The following is a 13,522-nucleotide window of genomic DNA, read 5'->3' as shown; positions in this document are numbered from 1 at the left end:
TGGATTGTTCAGTCAGTGTTAGGCAAGTCTCAGCTGATGACATTTTCGCCTTCAACCACTGAGTCAGAACGGTGTTTATGCCAGTCAGCAGGTGTGTCTATTTGGTACTGCTTACATATTTTCCAATGTAAACATTACTCTACCTTATATCGTGACGATATTTATATTCGTTTGGTGTTAGTTTAGGACAGCCCTACACAAAATGATCAAGTGTTTCACCACAAATTTGGGTTGGAGAATTTATATTTTAGGTCTATCATAAAGACGGTGGTAAATATATATGGAGGATGTGAAGTCTCCTCTCCCTAACAAGGACACAAATGAGTTCCTTTCCTGCGTTCAGTGTGGTCCTGTCTCCTCCTCGAAGTCAAGCCAACTCAGTTACAATCGTGTCTACCAATGTGCTGCCCCGCATGTTATTACGTGCACCGTATGTAGCAGCGTGTCTCGGTCGGCCACTAGCCTCATCCAGTATTGTAGGTCCCAGCATCCAGATTGTTGGGCTGTTGCTTGGTTGGTCGGTGTAGAATGACTTGTAGATTCCTTACAGGTCTTACGAGCCATATGGGACATCAAAAGCGATGGGGAGACCAAATATGAGATGCGTCTTGGAGCAAAATGCGTTAAAAAAGTGGTTTTACTCGGTCACGCGTCATCCATATATATATACAATCTGGTATACCTGATAATTTCCGGGGGTAAAGATGTTCTAGTTAAACGCCTTATTGAAACGCCTTATTACTCTGATATAAAGAAAGCAATTTTGTTATAACTGCCACAAAAGGTGTATTTTCCATTGCGAAAGAGTACAAAAAACTCTCAGGTGGAAGAGGGAGAGATTGGCAAGAGAGACTGTCGGGGATTGGCGAGAAAGTCTGTTAGGGATTGTCGAGAGAGATTTTCGAGGTTGGCGAGAGAGGTTTTCGGAGGTTAGCGAGAGAGGTTGTCGGGGGAAGATGCATCTTTGTTCCAAAATATTAGTCTTGCAGGGCTTCGTGCTAGACAATGTTTTAGGTTATGCCGTTGGGAGCATAGATGAATACATTTTCCGGATTTCCAACTCTAGAGCATCCGACATAGAGCTGTCCGTGAAAAAATTAGGTTCTGCAAGATTAAGGCCTACCACTTCCAATGTCTGCCCATACATTTGTTGATCTGAATCTTTAAGGTTTAAAATTCAAATCAAGAAAGTGCATTAATAGGTTTAGTAGTTCAAAAGTGTGAGTAGTGAAATGGAGAATTAGGTCCGTTGATCGTGAGAATCAAATATTGATCGCTTCGCTAAAAACTGATGTAAATGCAGGTGCTATGGGTTATTTCCCTTGGGTGTTTAAATAAAATATTAGTTATATATAGTAGTTATAAAGATCCTTCCAGGGGCCCTATTATCGATTTTTTCAACAATCTATGTATGTCACGAAGTTTGTGTTTTCATTGGAAGTCTGTTATCTCCATTCCAGCCCCTGTAGGCGTAGAAGAGGTTAGAAGTTCTAAAGACATTATTCTGCTTAGCGAAGGCATCTGGCAAATGTAACTGCTGTCATTCATAGAAAGACTATTGTTTTACCGTAAGAAAAGTGCTGTTGAACTGTTAAGTGAAATTTGTCAATCGGGGATCGAATCCACACTATGCCTGCATGAAGCTGCTACATATACGTTCTGGAATTAAAAATTTATCTACTGACATCAAAAAGGTGTAACTGGAGAAATGCAGAATTATCGGAGTTATGAGCAGTCAAATGTATGTATATAAATGTATGAATGAAATCTTTAAGGTTTAAGATTCAAATCATGAAAGTGCAATAATCAGGTTTAGCAATTAAAAAGTGTGAGTAGCGAAATATTGAATTAGGTCGCCTGATCGCGAGAAACAAATATTGACCGCTTCGTTAAAAACTGACAATTATAAGTAATGGTGCTATGGGTTATTTCCCCTGAGCATTTAAACAACATTAATTATATGTAGTAGATATAAGGATCATTTCCATACATACATATATATAATAACTGACGTATCCGGTAATTCCCGGAAAAACTGGACTTATCCCTTGGTTCTGTTCCATAAGTGTAAGCTGTTAAAGGGTTCCAGTCATGAGTTCTATTCACGTATTAAGTTTCATCAAAATCGATAAAACGATGTAGGAGGAGTTAGCTAACGACACCGCAAACACACCCGCAGAGAGAATTGCCCAATTATGTAGATACATACATACATACATACATACATACATATATATACATACATACATACATACATACATACATATATATATAATACACATACACACACATATATATATATGTGTGTCTGCATACATGTTTGTGTCTATATATATATATACACACACACACACACACAAACATATATATATATATATGTGTATATATATATATATATATATATATATATATATATTATATATATATATATATATAACTACCATTAAGCACTTTAAAACCTACGTATTTGGTCTAGATATGCTAGCAAAAATATATTTAGCCGATGAAATCTAAATAAACCGAAACTTGTAAATTATCCCTCTTTTTACTTACCATCACACTCCCTACTGCGTGTGGCAAAAGCCCATTCAAATTTTTGCATCAGTTTGAATACCAGAGCCGTGTTCTCTGACATAGCTTTTCTTGTCAGGGCTTAACTAAAAATCTGAAAACATGCATAGGCGTTTAGGACAAACTTATGATAATGCTTTGGGCAAACAGAACCTATTTCCCTGGCGCTCATGCATCATCAGATGCACATTCCCAATGTGTGTTTCAACCTCCAAAGTTGCTTGGGACTTTTGAAAGGAAATACTCAGAGCGTATGAAGCAAAGTTTAACTAAACTCAGAACTTATGAAGCAAAGGTTAACTGAAAACAAACATGGACGTTTACGACAAACTTAATGAAAGTGTTTTGCATCCAATTAAGAAGTTTAGGATGTGTGTGTGTGTGTGTGTGTGTGTGTGTGTGTGTGTTTGTGTGTGTGTGTCTTGTGTGTGTGTGTGTGGTGTCTTTGTGTGTGTTGTGTGTGTGTGTGTGTGTGTGTGTGTGATACTACGTGATGACTGTGGACATCCTAATTCTGCAATCTGTGAACGAGCTTGGTCGAATGTTTTCCCATTTCTTCACCGCAACCAGTAGAGGCCGAGCCCATACAGTTCATCAAGTCTGAAGCTGCTCTATAAAGAAGGAAAGAAAGAAAACATTGAATATTTACATAGGTGCAGGCGTAGCTGTGTGATAAGAAGCTTGCTTCCCAACAACATGGTTCCAGATTCAGTCCACTGCGTGGAATCTTCAGGAGGTGTCCTCTACTATGGCCTCGGTCCAACCAAAGCCTTGTGAGTGGATTTGATAGACGGAAACTGAAAGAAGCCCGTGTCTAACTACATAGGAATGGCTGTGTGGTAAGTAGCTCGCTTACTTCACAACAGAAGAGTTCGCGTTTTATACGCTCCGAAGTCACGTCGTTCCACGTAGAAATATTGAACAACTGAAGCACGACTACAGGTAAGGTGTTTGTTTTTGTGGTGAGCTTATTGGAGTCCGTTGGTTCGTAATTAATGATTTTTGACGAGCAAGGGTCTCCACTGGGTTATTTACCTGCCTGTGAACGTGCAAAAAGACTCACTGTGTAGTGAGAATTGTGTTTTTTTCAGGGGGCGTATCCCCTCCGGAAATTTATGATTTTATGTGACTGTGTGCACTTCGTGGATTTTACCAATTGGAGTACAACCAGAATTTTACCATTTGGAATACAACCAGGAATTTTTTGCTGCTATTTTTGGGCTTCAAGGGATTTTTAACTGTGCGACAAAGGATTACGAGAGTTGAATTTTGTTGTCATTTGAACTGTCATCCTTCCTTCTTTTCCTCTATTCTGTTTTTCTGCTCTTTTTTGTGTTTGCATTAGAGACTTTTATTTGAACATTTTTGATTTTGTTATGAACTTCTATATTTTAATTTATTTTATTGATGATAACCAAATGTAAGAAAGCCTTGGAGTTGCGAACTGTTGCCCCCAAGGAGTGGTTAAAAAACTATGATGAGAGAACTGTGTTGTTGCGTCCCTATTGCAAGGACCGCGACACCATCTGTGTATTCCCTCAGAGTGAAATTGAAGAAGAGTTGGCGGGATTTGAGCCAACTTATAGGTTCATCCGTAGGGGTGCAAAGTACGCAACGGTGTGCGTGCTTTTCGACACCCCTACGGAGGCTCAGAAATTTGCGAGCCAGTCTATAGATGGGAGGAAGATTTTGTATCTCCCTCCTTATGGTGGGCGTTAATTGACAAGAGCCTGGGTGTGTGGGCTGCCGCCTAGTACAGAGGCTGAATGGATAGAAGATTCTATCCCTCGAGCCTGGGTGGTGGCCCTGCCAAGTTCTTGAATGTAAAAATACTATTGCGGTCGCTTGGGTCGGGTCAAAATTGCTTTTGACCCTATGGGCCCAATCGGCGGAAGATCTGGTTTTACTAGATTTCTTGACAATGGCTAGTTCCAGGCACCCGGTGATCATTGAAGGACGCCCCACCCCCATGTGTCACCTGTGCATGCAATCAGGGCACATGAAGAAGAACTGTTGTCGGGACCAGGCGGATGTCCTGGAACAGTTGATTGATGACTGTGAACCCACTGTTCCCCCAACGGAGCCTCCTGCTCCTTCACTGGAGGAGGAGGTAACCTACTCGAGAAAAGGTACTAAGAGAAACAAGGTGGGCAACAATGGTTGCCAGCCGATGGACCCTGAGGTGGAGGAAGGGGAAGAAGGACCTCCAGATATGTCGGTGGAACTCCATCCTAACGTCGCAAAAGGGAAAATGAAGAAGAAAAAGAAAAACAGGGCATTGCCGGCGACGGCATATCTCGAAAGCAAGAGAGGGGTGATTGAGGAGTATGTGGCAAATAATCTTGATTGTCGGGTTATGATGGACCCGATTTTTATTGACAGTCCTGAGTGGCCTTCACAGGTGGCTGCACTGGTACTGGAAAGAAAACATTTTTTTCCGGTTTCAATATCCTTGCCAAAGGAGGAATACAGATTACTTAATTTTGGTTCCGATTGGTGGTTGCGGGAATACCTGTAGGCCACAGAAGAGTTAATTGAGGGAGTAATGTAAGTGGTTTATCGCCTATATACGTATAAAATTTGTTTCCTTTGTGATAGACTTCTAGTCCAAGTTTTTGTATATATTTGTAAGAGGTTTATTTCCTTTTTAGATGTTTTTAACGAACAATGTTTTCGAGAAGCAGGGTGTCGGCGGGCGCTTTGTGTCTTCTCTCATCTTTATCATCTTGTATTGTTACCATTCGCCTCATTAATGTCTTGTCCAGCCCGCAGCTACACTGTATACTGCCATTATGGCAAATAAAATAAAATAAAGTAGCTCGCTTACCAACCACATAGTCCCGGGTTCAGTCCCACCGCGTTGCCACTTGGGCAAGTGTCTTCTACTATAGCCTCGGGTCGCCCAAAGCCTTGTGAGTGGATTGGTAGACGGATACTGAAAGGAGCCCACCGCATATATATATATATATATTATATATATTATATATATATATATAATTATATATATATATATATATATATATATATACATGTATTGTGTGTGAGTGTGTGTGTGTTTTTGTGTGTCTGTGTTTGTCTCCCCGATATCGTTTGGAAACGGATGCTGGCGTGTTTGAGTCCCCGTAACTTAGCGGTTCGGCAAAAGATACCGATAGAGTAAGTACTAGGTTTGCAAAGAATAAGTCCTGCGGTCGATTTGTTCGACTAAAACCCTTCAAGGCCATGTTCCAGCATGGTGCAGTGAAATGACTGAAAAGAGTAAAGGATAAAAAATATATAAAATAAAATAAAAGATAGTTTTCTAAGTTGTCTGTTAGTGGGTATTCTTTACCTACACTAGGAACAAAGACCGAATTTGTGTGTGTGTGTGGGTGGGGTCCAGTACGACCCCAGAACGTAGCTGGTATTTAATTTATCGACCTCGAAAGGATGAGAGGGAAAGGTGACCACTGCGCAATTTGAACACAAAACGCAAAGAAAAATGAAATACCTATTTCTTTACGACCCACAAGGGGCTAAACACAGAGGGAACAAACAAGGACAGACAAACGAATTAAGTCGATTATATTGACCCCAGTGTGTAACTGGTACTTATTTAATCGACCTCGAAAGGAGTAAAGGCAAAGTTGACCTCGGCGGAATTTGAGCTCAGAACGTAGCGGCAGACGAAATACCGCAAAGCATTTCGCCCGGCCTGCTAACGGTTCTGCCAGCGCGCCGCCTTCAAAGATATTCCTTATATTAGACACTTAGGTACCGCAAATTATGTCGTCCTGCATGCTAACGTTTCTGCCAGCTCGCCGCATCGTATGAAAGTGTATATTATTTAAAATTTGTGTTATAAATTTTCCATAAAACGGAAGATTAATACCTTTCCTCCATATTTCCTTTTACCTGCTTTAGTTATCAGACGGCCATGCTGGGGCTCTATTTCGAAGTCGAACAAATTGATGCCAGCACTCTTTCGCTTTTAAGGCTTAGTACTAATTCTATCGGGCGGTTTTGCCAAACTAATACAAATAATAATAATGATAATAATAATAATAATAATAATAATAATAATAATAATAATAATAATAATAATAATAATAATAAATGCGCCCTTTCTAAAGCCTAACCATGCAGTTCAATGGCGTATGTGTACCCCTGCTGGTCGGGATGCCAGTCTATCGCAGCTTTACTCCTTTTTACCAGCTGAGTGGACTGGAGCAACGTGAAATGAAGTCGCCGGTCCAGGAATCGAAACCACAATCTTACGATCATGTTGCCGACACCCTTGCCACTCAGCTACGCTCCTCCACAAACTAAGTTACAAGGACATAAATAATCCAACAGTTGTTGTCACGTGGTGGTGGGAGGAGCATAGAAAAAAACACACACACGAGTGCTAGCGACCTTCGCCTCTTCGTTTGAATGTATTTTTTCCAATTATATCGCTGACTCCCACACAAAAATACTCACTGGCAGGTAGACCTGGTGCAACGCCATGGCCACAGGATCAATCTCTTGCTGGATCTATAACTGTAGAGTAGTTCCTTTCAGGGCCAGAAAGCCCCTAAGAATAGGGCGCAATTAAGGGGAAACTACATGTTCTTCCAAATTCCTGAACACTGGAGCTGTGTCCTCGCCACGCGGATTAAGTCAATCCTAGATTTAGAGGATAACAAAACTTGACCTAGGTGCCACTTTGGGGGATCGAACCCGGCTCCTCGAATCTAAATCTCCTGACAATGTATAAAGAAGAGAAGAATGAAAAATGGAAAAATCCTTTTTTTTTATTTATTTATCTTACTTGCACACAGCCTCTTTATTTTCGGGATCTTGCAGCTTCGGAATGTAAATCTTTGACATTCCATTACCTTTTGAAGATCGCATTCAGCCATGGCACTGCCAATCACTGAAACAAAAAAGAATATGCATTACATAAATGCACACACACACACACATATATATATGTGTATGTATATGTATATATGTATCTATATATATATATATATATATATATATATATATATATATATATATAATATATATATATATATATATAATATATATATATATATATATATATATAATATATATATTTATATATATATGTATATATATATTATATATATATATATATATATGTATATATATATATATATGTATGTATATATATATATATATATATATATATATTATATATATATATATATATATATATATTTATTCTATTTCTATGATAACGTAATTTTGTAAACGCTATAACAGTTAGACTTTTAAATTCACTTCATAACTTAAAATAGAATAGAAGGTATGTATTATTTTAGATCTCCTATTTTAATTTTAATTGTATATGTATAAGTTTTTGTATAATATATTCTCCTTATGTTAAACTTGTTGTTTATGTATTGATCTATTTATCGTACTTTTCTTTGCTATTAGTTATTAAATAATTTAGACATACTTTGATAAATAGATAGATTCGTTTTTAAATGGTTTAGGTTACGTTTAATAATAGAATAATTCTATATAAGTTATTATTCATATTCATAATTTTGTTTAGAGTGGTGATGGGGTTTTTAATAGTATATTGCCGAGTAGAGAATGTTAATGTATGTGTGTGGCTGAATGTATGTATCTCCTGAATTTGTTACTCCTCTGTGATGGAGTGGCGGTGGGAGTGGTGTTGTGTGTGAGTGATTGTGTGTGTGTGTGGGTGTGCATTGTTTATGTGTAGAAAAGTTGTTTTCTTTTGAGTGTTTATGTATGTGTGAATGTGTGTGTGTGTGTGTGTTTGTTTGCGTATTTGTGTATGTTTGTTGTATGCATGTGGTATTTGGAATATGTGTGTGTGTGTGTGTGTGTTTGTTTTAAGTATTTATGTATGGTGTTGTATATATGTGGTATATGGTATTCGGTAGTTTATTGCTAAGAATAAAATGTTTCTGTTGTTGTGGTTGAGTATTTGCGGATGTTGGATGTGTGGTTGTCATGCAGAGTGAGTGTGTTTATGAATGAGGGTTGTATGTGTGTGTGTGGGAGTACGAATAAGTAATGTGTTTAATTATACGGCTACTTTATTAATTTATCATTGCCTAGATGTTTATGTGTATGTATAGAGATATATATACGGGTGTGTGAGTTAGTGTATGTATTTAGATATGTTTATATATATACTTAGATATATGTGTATGAGCATGTGTGTTTGTATATATTTTATTTTATTTTGTTTTTTGAAATTAGATTCTTCATCTTTAAATATGAGAACTTAAATACTAGGTTTCTTTATATTCAATTGTTTATAGAGGTTATTTTAGTTCTTGATTATATATAGATTATATATATATATATATATTTTCATTGATAAATTTATATTATTTATAGTTTTAGTCATTTTAAATTTATATCTTAAAAATATTGATTATTTTTAGATCTGAAATCCACCTGATGAATGTCCTGAGAAGAGACACGAAACAATTGTAGTGGCGAATATAATTTTATTTAATTTATATTAAAATTTTTTTTTTTATGTATTGGATTAAGTCTTTCTTTGTTTGATTTGCAAAATAGTGGTTTTGTCTCTAATTAATATTATATAATATTTTACTATAAAATTGGATTCAATCCTAAATCTGATTTTCCCTGTAAATTTGGATTTATTCCCTAATATTTATTATTATATATTTATATATATATATATATATATATATGTATATATATATATGGAGGCGCAATCGCCCAGTGGTTAGGGCAGCGGACTCGCGGTCGTAGGATCGCGGTTTCGATTCCCAGACCGGGCGTTGTGAGTGTTTATTGAACGAAAACAGCTAAAAGCTCCACGAGGCTCCGGCAGGGGGGGGGGTGATCCCTGCTGTGTTCTTTCACCACTCTTTCTCCCACTCTTTCTTCTGTTGGCCTGCTCGCTTAGCCAGCGGGGTGGCGTCATTCGAAGTCTAACACAATGCGAACGCATTGTGACCAGCGATGTGTACAACATCTGATGGTCTGGTCGGTCACTTGATCACGTGATATATATATATATATGTGTGTGTGTGTGTGTGTGTTGTGTATGTATATGCGTGTGTGTGTGTGTGTGTCTGTCTGTCTGAGACCCCCTTCGGTCATGACTTACTATGGGATTGTACCTAGAAAGTTACCTTCCCAGATACTAGTCAGGGTAAGGTGTTTATGGAAGACCAGCAGTCACCCATGCATGCCAGCCTCCCCTCTCCACGCCACCATTGTTATCGAAAGGGAAAGGCAAACACCGATACAGCTTCGGCCCAGTGACGTCGCAACTCATTTCTACAGCTGAGTGACTAGGAGCAGTCTGAGAAAAAGTGTCTTGCTCAAGAACGCAACACGCAGCCCGGTCTGGGATTCGAATGAGCCATGCGCCTATGTATGTTTATACACACACACAGAGAACACTAACACACACATATATATATATATATATATATATAATATATATATATATATATATATAATATATATATATATATATATATATATATATATATATATATATATATTATATATATATGTATTAATAAAATTTAGGTTAGGAAAAACATTCGGTCTAGCGAGAAAGAAGAAAATAGTCAATAGACTATGTAATATACATTCAAACACATAAGAGGTGTCCATAATAGGACATCTGACTCACTAGAAAGAGCAGTTAAACTCCATGCATATTCCAGAAAAGATAGGTCAAACGTTCTTATTTCTCTTTCCATTTCAGAATTACAACTATTAGTAGTTTGGAGTTTAACTGCTCTTTCTAGTGAGTCAGATGTCCTATTATGGCCATCTCTTATGTGTTTGAATATATATATATATATGTATATATATATGCATATATATATTGATAATGTATACATATATATATGCAAATATATACATACTATATAATATATATATATATATTATCTATATATATAATATTATATATATATATATATATATATATATATACTTATTTTAAGCAGCAGAAAATTCAACAAAATCTGTTACTCTGAGTTTCTCGTTGCCGTTCATCAGACAGTTTTTGCTAGAATGGAAGGAACTGCCTAATACAGCTCCTGCATCACTTTGATGACATTTTGAGAGCTTTGGGAGAGGGCTTGAATACCTTGATTTCAGCACTGGATTACTACAACGGATCAAGTGTTTCCTCACAGACGGAACCCAACATGTAGTCGAAGGAGTAAAATCAAGCCCAGCCAAAGTCAGTAGCAGTGTCCCAGAAGGCACTATGTTGGGCCCACTTCTTTTCATCATCTATATCAATGATATTACTGACATCATCAAGCACAGCAACATATGAATCTATGCAGACGATTCCAAGATCCAGAAGGTCATCAATGCAGTGGGTGACCGGACATACAATCAGTCAGATCTACTGGCTGTCATCAAATTAGCGGAAAAGAATAATATGCTGCTGAACGAGGACAAAATTTTAATTAATCCACTTCGGAAAAGAAGACACCCTGAAACTCTCATACTCTCTTCCTTCAGGTGAAACTCTCGTGCCATCCAACAACATCAGAATATTGGGAGTAATTGTGGACAACAGCATAAGCTGGGCCTCTCATATAAACAGCAAAGTTGACATGGCCTGCGGAATGTGTTTCTGGATTCTCATAACTTTCCAGTCATGAGATATCCACACCATTATCCTTCTCTTCTCCACTTTTGCCCGACCTCAGCCTGAATACTGTTGTCTACTGTGGTCTCCCCACACGAAACAAAGTATCATGAAAGTTGAAGGACCTCAAAAGTCTATTACAAAAATGATAGACGGTATGACAGGCATTGAGCAGACGGTATGACAGGTATTACGAGAGTAGCGCCCCATGCGGCGTCATGAATTTTCTCGTCCTTCTATGCAGTGTTCATATATCCTCCTTTGTCCATTTTAGGATGGACGCACTATATCTGATCGCCGCAACTGCCCAGATATTCATTGCAGTAATCAAATTCTTGGCATTCAGGTTGGATGTCAGCACCATCTTCACCCTTTTTGATATGCCTCACTGACCTTGACTTTCATTTCTCTGTGTAGAATGTCATCCTGCTCCAAAATCCCTAAATATCTATGCCCACTACCGTCGGGTTGACACATGGTCTCTCCTGATGGTGACCGCAATCCTCTGCACCATAACCAAACGTCCATGCTTGTTAAATAAATGCTAATAAACTAAAAGTCGGAAGAATAAGGATGAGAAAGAGTTGGTAGGAAAATGAAAGAAAATGGAATAAGGTTGTTTATGGAAGGCCAGCAGGCGTCCATGCATACCAGTCGCCACTAATGTTATCCAAGTGAAAGCAAAGGCCGATACAGTTTGGCACCAGTGACGTTTCTACAACTGGAGCAACGTGGAATAAAGTGTCGCCTCTTTAGTCACTCTTTCTTTCCTTGTATATCTTATTCCATTTTCTTTTATTATTTTTCTACCAACTCTTTCTCATCCTTATTCTTCCGGCTTTTAGTTTATTAGTGTTTATTTAACGAGAACGTTTGGTTATGGTGTATTTATTTGAAAAATACAACTGAAATGTCTTTATAACTAATATCATGTTTAAAAGTTATATAGTTACAGTTTAAGTTAGATGAAACATCGACCGACGACACGTACCATCGCATCTGTTGCTTACGTCAAATTGCAACTAGCCAATCATGAAACTCGTTAAGGAAACGTCATGCTGATTGCGCAACCAAACATCACGTGTATGAGTGTGGGAGGGGCGTGTCCCGGGAAAGTCCTCCTTTAAAGACTTACTGTGTTGAAAAACACAGTACACTTCCAAGTATACTCAGGCAAACATATATATGTATATGTTAAGGCGGCGAGCTGGCAGAAACTTTAGCGCGTCGGGCGAAATGTTTAGCGGTATTTCGTGGCTGTTACGTTCTGAGTTCAAATTCTGCCGAGGTCGACTTTGCCTTTCATCCTTTCGGAGGTCGATAAATTAAATACCAGTTACGCCCTGGGGTCGATATAATCGACTTAATCCGTTTGTCTGTCCTTGTTTGTCCCCTCTATGTTTAGACCCTTGTGGGCAATAAAAAAAAAAAAATATATATGTAGACGAAGCATGGCCGATTGTTTAAGAAGACCGCTTTTGAAGGAGGCCACGCGTTTGATCCTTCTGCCTGAGATCCTGGGCAAATGTCTTTTTGGGCAGCCTCCTTCCAGTTCATAACGAATGAGTAAAGTTGGGTAGACGGAAAATGTACAAACGCATGAATTCAAAAGTTTCCTGTAATTCAAAATGTACGGCCTGGTCACGCTCGATGTGTGAAGCTGGTTCTGGCGGAGAATTACGGGAAGTTGCTCGTGTCTGAGGAATACACAGTAATTCACTCTCTAATTAAGAGGCAAACATTCTGTTGATAGAACAACCAAATCCTCGTCGTCAAACGGTGAGGATCCACTGCTGTCTGTATTGAATACTTACCCTTTTTAATACTTTTTTAAGCATTCATTCCTTCATTGCTGAATATTTCGACTATAATGTTATCAATATTGAGCCCTTTAATTTGTTAACCTTTTTGATACCAGGCCACCCCAGGCCACCACTCCTTGTTCTACGATATAGACTTGATTAAAAGAAATCAAAATTAACCCCTTCCACTGTAATTCCATGTTAATTGTTATACTCAGCACACTAGATTAATAACGGTTTTAGATTTTGGCACAAAACCAGCAGTTTCAGTGGATGGGATAAGTCGATAATATCGACGTCAGTGGTCAATAAACCAGGAAGGATGAAGGTAAAAATCACCCTCGGTGGAATTTGAACTCAAAACGTAAAGAGCCGGAAGAAATGCCGCTTGGTATTTTGTTCAATTCGTTACTGATTCCGCCAGTGCGCAGCCTTAAACTCTCAATATTTTTAATGGTTTCTAATTTCGGTGCGAGGCCAGTAATTTGGGGTCAATAAATTGAGTAACAGCTCC

The 13,522-nt window shown here is 38.1% G+C and overlaps 1 long non-coding RNA gene across 1 annotated transcript in view; it reads right to left on the bottom strand.

Moving 5' to 3' along the window:
* Positions 1 to 3,061: 3,061 nt before the first annotated feature.
* LOC115218517 overlaps positions 3,062 to 13,522 on the bottom strand; it is an 11,667-nt gene continuing 1,206 nt past the window's right edge. The window contains exons 2-3 of the long non-coding RNA XR_003882241.2: positions 7,364 to 7,468; positions 3,062 to 3,182 (exon numbers count right to left, since the gene is read on the bottom strand). This is a non-coding gene — a long non-coding RNA (uncharacterized LOC115218517). The remainder of the gene's footprint in view (positions 3,183 to 7,363; positions 7,469 to 13,522) is intronic.

Source organism: Octopus sinensis, linkage group LG13, assembly GCF_006345805.1.
Source record: "Octopus sinensis linkage group LG13, ASM634580v1, whole genome shotgun sequence".
Lineage (NCBI taxonomy): Eukaryota > Metazoa > Mollusca > Cephalopoda > Octopoda > Octopodidae > Octopus > Octopus sinensis.
The sequence above is the reverse complement of the archived record's forward strand: the minus strand, read 5'-3'. Positions and strand labels throughout refer to the sequence as shown.